This window comes from Zea mays, chromosome 7 (assembly GCF_902167145.1).
Source record: "Zea mays cultivar B73 chromosome 7, Zm-B73-REFERENCE-NAM-5.0, whole genome shotgun sequence".
NCBI lineage: Eukaryota > Viridiplantae > Streptophyta > Magnoliopsida > Poales > Poaceae > Zea > Zea mays.
This window is the reverse complement of record NC_050102.1, coordinates 150,205,825-150,215,513: the sequence shown is the minus strand read 5'-3', so window position 1 is coordinate 150,215,513 and position 9,689 is coordinate 150,205,825.

The following is a 9,689-nucleotide window of genomic DNA, read 5'->3' as shown; positions in this document are numbered from 1 at the left end:
AAATGGCCGACAATCCCGTCGAGCATAGCCGCACTAAGCACATAGCCATCCGGTATCATTTTCTTAGGGATCACCAACAAAAGGGAGATATCGAGATTTCATACATTAATACTAAAGATCAATTAGCCGATATCTTTACCAAGCCTCTTGATGAACAATCTTTTACCAAACTTAGGCATGAGCTCAATATTTTTGATTCACGCAATTTCTTTTGCTAGATTGCACACATAGCTCTCTTATATACCTTTGATCATGTCTCTTTTATGTGCTATGACTAATGTGTTTTCAAGTCTATTTCAAACCAAGTCATAGGTATATCGAAAGGGAATTGGAGTCTTCGGCGAAGACACAGGCTTCCACTACGTAACTCATACTTCGCCGTCACTCCAAGCAACTCTCCATTCTTGGGGGAGCAAAGCATGAGCATCAAAGAAAAGGTCTTTGTCCTTGGGGGAGAAAGTAAGAGCCCAAGGCAAAAGGACCGGACTTCGTCTTTGGTATAATCTTAACTCATTTATCTATAGCCAAAGGGGAAGAAATTACTTTGAGGGCTCTAATGATTCCGTTTTTGGCGATTCATGCCAAAGGGGGAGAAAGTAAGAGCCCAAAGCAAAAGGACCGCACCACCACCAATTTCAAAAACTTCGTGTTTCCAAGAATATTATCAATTGGTTTTCCTATTGTGTTCAAAGGGAGAGAAAGTGGTATTTCAAAAATGATATATCAAAACCCTCTTGAACACTAAGGGGAGGATCTCATTTAGGGGGAGTTTTGTTTAGTCAAAGGAGAAGCATTTGAAACAGGGGGAGAAAATTTCAAATCTTGAAAATGCTTTGCAAAATCTTTTTTTTATTTACCTTTGACTATTTGCAAAAGAACTTTGAAAAGGATTTACAAAAGAATTTGCAAAAACAAAACATGTGGTGTAAGCGTGGTCCAAAATGTTAAATAAGAAAGAAACAATCCATGCATATCTTGTAAGTAATTATATTGGCTCAATTCCAAGCAACATTTACACTTACATCATGCAAACTAGTTCAATTATGCACTTCTATATTTGCTTTGGTTTGTGTTGGCATCAATCACCAAAAGGGGGAGATTGAAAGGGAATTAGGCTTACACCTAGTTCCTAAATAATTTTGGTGGTTAAATTGCCCAACACAAATAAATTGGACTAACTAGTTTGCCCAAGTGTATAGATTATACAGGTGTAAAAGGTTCACACTCAGCCAATAAAAAGATCAAGTTTTGGATTCAACAAAGGAGCAAAGGGACAACCGAAGGCACCTCTGGTCTGGCGCACCGGACTGTCCGGTGTGCCACTGGACAGTGTCCGGTGCACCACCGGACATGTCCGGTGCACCAGAGGACTCCAACTCAAACTCGCCACCTTCGGGAATTTCCAGAGGCGACTCCGCTATAATTCACCGGACTGTCCGGTGTACACCGGACAGTGTCCGGTGCGCCAAGGAGGAGCGGCCTCAGGAACTCGCCAGCTTCGGGAATCTCCAACGGCTAGTCCGCTATAATTCACCGGACATGTCCGGTGTGCACCGGACTGTCCGGTGCAACTCCGGAGCAACGGCTATTCGGCGCCAACGGCTACCTGCGGCGCAATTAATGCGCGCTCTGCGCGCGCAGAAGTCAGGCACGCCCATACTGGCACACCGGACAAGGAACAGTGCATGTCCGGTGTGCACCGGACACCCAGGCGGGCCCACAAGTCAGAAGCTCCAACGGTCAGAATCCAACGGCAGTGATGACGTGGCGGGGGCACCGGACATGTCCGGTGTGCACCGGACTGCCCGGTGCGCCATCGAACAGACAGCCTCCCAACGGCCACTTTTGGTGGTTGGGGCTATAAATACCCCAACCACCCCACCATTCATTGCATCTAAGTTTTCCACTTCCCAACTACTACAAGAGCTCTAGCATTCAATTCTAGACACACCAAAGAGATCAAATCCTCTCCAAATTCCACACAACGCCCTAGTGACTAGAGAGAGAGAGATTTGCTTGTGTTCTTTCGAGCTCTTGCGCTTGGATTGCTTTCTTCTTTCTTGATTCTTTCATTGCGATCAAACTCACTTGTAATTGAGGCAAGAGACACCAAACTTGTGGTGGTCCTTGTGGGAACTTTGTGTTCCAAGTGATTGAGAAGAGAAAGCTCACTCGATCCGTGGGATCGTTTGAGAGAGGGAAGGGTTGAAAGAGACCCGGCCTTTGTGTCCTCCTCAACGGGGAGTAGGTTTGCAAGAACCGAACCTCGGTAAAACAAATTCGCGTGTCACACTCTTCATTTGCTTGCGATTTGTTTTGCACCCTCTCTCTCGCGGACTCGTTTCTTTATTACTAACGCTAACCCGGCTTGTAGTTGTGTTTATATTTGTAAATTTCAGTTTCGCCCTATTCACCCCCCCCCCCTCTAGGCGACTATCACTAATGATGGATGGGGACACTCGTGAGAGCATGGCGTACTGCCGTTAAAGCCCGAGTGCTCAGCGTTCTGCGCTTTTGTGAGGTATGTACTGGTATAGCTACCTTCTTTAGGTTTAATATGGCCCCTGGTTATGCCAGTCTAGCTCTTTCCCTTTCGCCTACACAAATAAAGAACTGTTTCGTCTTCGAACAACTGCTGTCGAGCACATTAGCTGGCTTCCGAGCGTTTCACGGGACCTCCTCCTCTTCCCGCCAACTGCATACTTTGTCGCACAGATATGCCTGTGGTATCTCCCCTTCCATACGAAACTGTTAGTTTGGCATTCCTGTTGTTGTGTATGCTGCTGCTAATGGATGGGGGCACATGTGAGAACATGGCGTGTTGTCGTCGAAACCCCATTGCCCAACGTTCTGCATTTTCTCTAAGTCTGCACTAATATTATGCGTTCTTTGAGTTGAATATAGCCTTTGTTTAAGGCAATTCGTCTCTTTCCCTTTGGCATAGACAACCGAACGTTCATTATGTCTTTGAACAGCTACTATCGAACACATGAACACACTTGATCAGCCATCCGCTTCGGCGCCGGCACATGCGTCGCGTTATGCAATTTCGTTGCGTTCTCAGCAGGTTCGTCAAAAGCGGCCAGGTTAGTGACTGTCAAGCTTTTGATGCTGCTTGTATCTACTACAACTCTATGCTCATCCTAAGATGCGTGTGCATGCCGTTTGTAGGCGACAAGTCCTTACTCGACTTTCCTACGACGGTTGCCACTGCTAACAGACACCATCGCAAACAGAGAATGCGTCGTACGCCTGCGTCTGCTGAACGAGCATGTGCCAACAATGGTTTTTCCCTAACACATGTCTTTCCCAAAATAATCTTTTGGTTTCATATCTGGTGCGCGTTAAAGAAAGTGTATGAAATTCTGCTCGCCTTCCTGCTTATAGTTAGCACGGATGGAGCCTCACCGCCTCTTGAGCGATCATACATCGAGCTGCTTAAAGGTACTTGTGTACCACCTAGACTATTTTCTTTACATGTTCCTAGAGTAATCCATGCAGAGTTTACACATATTTGCCTGTAGATACCTACAAAGATCGCTCATACTATGGTGGCCCATCGGACGAGTGCCCACATTGTGGCGCCGTTTTCTGGTTTCAAGAACGGGTCAAAAGTGTGTCTGCTGTTACGCAGCGCAGGCTTGTGTACAACCTTTGTTGCAGAGGAGGAAAGATTGTTTTGGAACCTTATAAATGTCCACCGGCACCCTTATGTGACCTGCTGCGATTCGATGGTGATAGTCGTGCCAAAAGGTTCCTTAGGCAAATTCGCTCATACAATTCCCTTTTCGCGTTTACCTCACTAGGCGCCGTCGTTGATAGATCGATAAATAACGGTACTGCACCTTATGTTTTCAAAATCAATGGTGTCGTACACCATCGCATTGGCTCGCTACTACCCAGTCATGGATTGCGACCACAGTTTGCGCAACTTTACATATATGACACTGAACACGAAGTGCAAAATAGGCTGGGAATGTTTGAGAACGAGGCTGATGTCCATGATCGCCCGGATCCAGAGGTGGCCCGTTTATTGCTTAACATGCTAGATGAGCATAACAAGCTGGTTGCGGCATTTCGCTTTGCTAAAGAACATTTAGATGAAGAAGGCAACCAAAAGGTGACGTTGCGATTGTTAGGCTGTAACACACGTCATGACGCACAATATGACTTACCGGCCAATGGTGAGCTCGCTGCTGTAATAGTCGGTGATTGCTTACCTTCACAATACAAGTACGATGTACTCGTGCATGCTAGAGATGGTGGACTCAAACACATTTCGTGCTTGCACCCATCCTACATGGCCCTGCAGTACCCGCTGCTTTTCCCTTACGGTGATCATGGATATCACCTTGGAATAAAATACACTGACGTGGGAGAAGGCGATGCCACATGCCGCAAGTATGTTACGATGCTTGAATTTGTTAGACATCGTTCACACTATAGGCTCAACGAACCGAACCCATTCACTTGCTATGGTAGGCTGAGCAACCAGCTAGCTGTCGATGCGTATTCTACGATCGAGGCATCTCGATTGCAATTCATAGCGGACCACCAAAAAGAATTACGTTGTGAATCCGTACAGGGGATAACCGACGCCATTGGCAGGGGTCTCACCAGTGCAGATTCAGTTGGTGGAAGAGTGATTGTGCCTGCATCTTTTACGGGCGGCCGAAGGTACCATGTAATGAACTACCAAGACGCAATGGCCATATGCAGAGTGTACGGACCGCCAGTGTCACACCCGGTTTTAGAAGGCAAACCGAATGCGAACCATGTACGTGCCAGGATCAGTTATTCACGTACACAGCAGTTACATAATATGGACATCATCACACAGTGCTCAAAATAGTATTAATAAGGGAAATAGTCGATTACATCATACGTCTGAGACGTCCATATAGGTCTTACAATAAATCAAAGTGCGGAAAAGAAACGTAGATAACGCGGCCTTCACAGGCAGCCGACTGGGGGTTGCCGCTAACCCACACCTAGAACTCGTCGTAATCTTGGAACTCCTGGAAGTCTCCTTCCACAGCTTCATCTTCGCCTGAGCAGTGGTTGCAATGCTGACAACCTGGGGGGGGGGGTTGGTGTGTAGAGCAAGGGTGAGTACACATCAACATACTCAGCAAGTATCCTGTTTGGCTGTAGTGGACTAGCTTTATGTGGGGATAAGTCAAGCAGTTGCTTTTAGTTGGTCAGGTTATTACTTACTAGTAGAGAAAGCCAAGTTTTAGCATTAACCCAAGTTATTAACCCAAACGTACTCCTTTCCAAACGGAAAGAGTACCACTTACCAGCACCATAGTCATAATCAAAACCATCAATCTCATATCCACCTGTACCAAAGTATCTCTGATCAAGTACCACTAATCACTGGAGCTCCCTTGGCCGCTCATAACCGTGAGCACGGCTGATATATCAGTTTCATAACACTCTGCAGAGGTTGTGCACTTTACCCACAAGCCGTGATTCCCTCTCTAGCCCGGGCTTGCAAGACCCTTATTCACTCCCGAGGTGAATGGCCAGGGATTCACTACGAAGCCTTTACAAAGATTCCCTGGGGCTGTAGCCACCCGTTAGGTTTCCTAAATGCACCGCACTCCTCCCCAAGGGGCGAACCCAAACTTGGCAGAGCGAGCCGCATACACCGAGCCCCATTGACGACACGACGGCTAAGTGAACTACACCCCGGATCCTCTAATTATTCAGCTAAGGGCACCCCATTCCACCCTTATGGTTGCACTGTTTTCCCGGGCGGTCATCCATAGAACAGGTCCTTACGGAGAGGCACTCGAGAAACCGCTCGAGCCCCCTTGAAGACCACAAGTACCACATCATAATAAGAGAAGGGAAAACAGCGTATCATAGATAATCTCATCATGTTCATTGATTAGAGTTTGAGCAATAGCATAAAGCTAAATAGTAATAATCCAACCCAGATAGGTAAACAAGGACATGGATAACAAAAGCTAGTCAATCCTTAGGCATAAATGTGTAAAGCGGGGGGTGAATTAAATAATGAATAGGACATAGATAGGTCAAAGGACACTTGCCTCCACCAAACGACTGCTGCTCAGGGGCTTCTCCTGCGAATTCCTCGGGCTCTTCGACCGGGTCGTTCTCTATGCGAGCGCAAACATACATACATCCACATATTTAATACAAAAGAACAGTACACCATACAAGGGAACAAATAAAGCGAATATGCATCAAGTATGACATTTGACATTGCATTTGTTATGGTTAGAAAGAAACGGGAAAGGGTCTCGCAGGGGGTTAAATCTTATGCACTAACGATCAATTACAATTGGTTCTTAACAAAAGAATTCTGTTACATATACACTAATGGAAACCTAATCACTTTAAGTTGATCAACATCGCACGAGATAAACAATTAACTACATGAATCAATTAGCATAACGGAATTTTAAATTAAGCTTCATATTTCAATAACATTAACAACGATTAGCCTACCTAAAATAAAATAGCCATGATCACAGAAAGTAAATAAAATAAAATAAATAATAAAAAAATAAAAAAAACAGAGGGGGGGGGGCGGTTGAACCGGCCCTAGGGGCGGTTGAACCGGCCGGCTGGGCGGCCGAGCACGCAGGGCGGGGGCGCGGCCAGGGGCGCGCGGCCAGGCGGGCTGGGCGGGCGGCCGGGCGGCCAGGGCGCGGCCAGGCGCGGCTGGGGGCGCGGCCGGGGCTGGGGGCGCGGCCGGGGGCTAGGGCGAGCCGGCCATGGCGGCGGCCATGGCGCCGAGCGGCGGGGGAAAGGGGAGGGGGGGATGGGGGAGGGAGGAGAGAGGGAGGAGGGGGGGGCTCACCGGCGTTGGGGAGCGACGGCGAGGGGCGGCCGGCAGGGGGCGGCGGCCGAGCAGGGGGCGGCGGCGGCTTAGGGCAGGGGCGGGTAGGGGCGGCGCTAGGGGAGAGAGAGGGAAAATGAGAGAGAGGGAAAGGGATTGGGGGGGTTTTGGGGAAAATAAAGGGAAGGGGGGGCGGCATGGGCCAATTGGGCCCAAAGGGGGGGCGCCAGGGGCGGCTGGGCCGGCCGGGGTCGGCCCACGGCGCGGGAGAGAGAGAAAAAGAGGAGAGGGAAAGAGAGAGAAAAAAGAAAGAAAAGATCTTCTCCTCATTTTCGAAATCCGATCTTTCTACATGAATGCATTTGCACTTTCAAAGCAATCAAAAGAAATGCAAGGTTCGGCATGGTGCATCAAACAACATAAAGTATTTAGGGTTTTTCTTACACGGGAAATCCAAACCGAATCCCGCTAGAACTTTGGAAAAGGTCAAGGTTTAGCGAGGGAAAAAGAAAAAGAAAAGGTAACGCCCGAATTTTGGCGAGTCAAGAAAAGAAAAAATTCAACTGCAAAATTCGGGGCGTTACAGCCAGATCTCTTCGTCACCTTCACGTGCAACCCTAAATGGAAGGAGATAGTCGATGCGCTTCGCTTCGAGCCTGGTCAGCAGGCATGCGATCGTTCCGATATCGTTGTAAGGGTCTTCCATATGAAGGTCGATGAATTCATAGCAGACATTAGAGAAAATAAAATTTTTGGTCCTATCCGTGCTGGTGAGCTTCATCTTACCTTGACACATTGAGTGGTCCCTTAATATTGCTTTGCATGCTCTCATCTGTAGCCTTTCCTATGCAGTGATTTATACCGTAGAATTCCAAAAAAGGGGCCTACCGCACATACACTGTCTTCTATGGTTGCTTGGTGGTCGTTCAGAGACAGAGGCCTGTGCCATTGACGCTTTCATATGTGCTGAGATACCTGATGTTGCCATAGACCCCTTGGGTTATGCTCTCGTTGATGAATTCATGATACATGGTCCATGCAGTGATTACAACAGGCGATGTCCATGCATGAAAAACGACAGGTGCTCTAAGAAATTCCCTAAGACGTACCAAGACGAGACTGTCATTGACGCTTTTGGCTATACCCTTTATAGAAGACGAAACAACTGTCGGTTCGTATTAAAAGGTGGAGTAAAATTAGACAATAGGAGCGTAGTGCCATACAATATGCAACTGCTCAAAAAATACAATGCCCATATTAATGTCGAGTGGTGCAACAAAACACACATGATCAAGTACTTGTTTAAATATGTTACCAAGGGAAGTGATCGAGCCAAGATATATTTTGAGTTGACTGCGAACACAACTAATGCATCTCCAGGCCCTCAAATAGCCCCGCCAAATGAGATTCGCGAATACATAGATGCCAGATATCTATCAACATGTGAGGCTCTATGGCGAATCTTCGAATTTGACATTCACTTTAGAGTACCTTCTGTGGAACGTCTGGTGGTGCACTTACCTAAAAAAAACGTCGTGCAGTACGAGCCTGGGACAGACCTACAAGCATTGCTTTTGAGCCGTGCAGCGAAGAAGACAATGTTAACTGAATGGTTTGAAACAAACATGAAACATAGTGATGCACGTCGGCTGACTTATTGTGATTTCCCCAAAGAGTGGTCGTGGGACGTTTCTATTAGGTGTTGGCGTAGAAGGAGGTTGTCGTCTGCCAAGATTGGTCGCATGTACTACGTGCACCCAACAGCTGGGGAGCTATACTATCTACGCATGCTCTTGATGTTTGTTTCAGGTGCCACGAGCTTCGTTGATATAAGGACCTTCCAAAATACTATGTACGAAACATTCAGAGAGGCGTGCGAAGCCCGTGGTTTGCTCGAAGGTGACAATGAGTGGAACCTACTATTTGATGAGGCAATAGTCTCTGCCTCGGCGTTTCAACTTCGACAAATGTTCGTTACCATTGTCGTTCATTGTCCTATTTGCAATGTTCGTGCTTTGTTTGACAAATATTGGATCTACTTTACCGATGACATACAACGTGGTCTTAGAGAAGCCCTTGGCAACCCGCACTACACAGCTCCACATGAACAACTTCTTACGTTGCTTTTGAGGAAGCTAGCAGACACGTTCGCTAATAGTGGTGCCAACATAGCTGATTATGACCTTCCAATCTTATCGTCCTGTTGTGACGCAGTGTTTGGCAACCGGCTGATAAACGACGAACTGAGTCCTGAACCATTGCTATTGCGTGACCATGCTGCCGCTGCTGTCTCGCAGCTGAATGCTGACCAACGGCTCATTTTCGAAAGGCTGACTAAATCTGCGGTCTCCTGCTTGTCGGGCGTATTTTTCGTATGTGGACATGGTGGGACAGGTAAAACTTTCCTGTGGAACGCTATACTCACGCATTTGAGGTCCCAACAAAAAATTGTGCTGGCTGTAGCGTCCTCCGGCGTGGCTTCACTACTATTACCAAAAGGCCGTACTGCTCATTCGCGTTTCAAAATACCTTTCGATCTAGATGAAGGTGGTGTTTGTGGTGTCAAGAGAGGTACCATGCTGTCTGAACTTATACAGCGAACTTCTCTTATCATATGGGACGAGGCGCCGATGACCCATAGACATTGCTTTGAGGCCCTAGACAGGACTATGCGTGATATTCTTTCCGAACATAGAGCGGAAAATACGAACATCCCATTTGGTGGCAAACCTATTGTGCTTGGAGGGGACTTTCGCCAGATTTTACCTGTGGTGCGCAGAGGTTCACGATCTGCAATAGTGAACGCATCAATTACTAGCTCACCGTTGTGGCAGCACGCTACTGTTTTGAAACTGCGAACAAATATGAGGCTCTC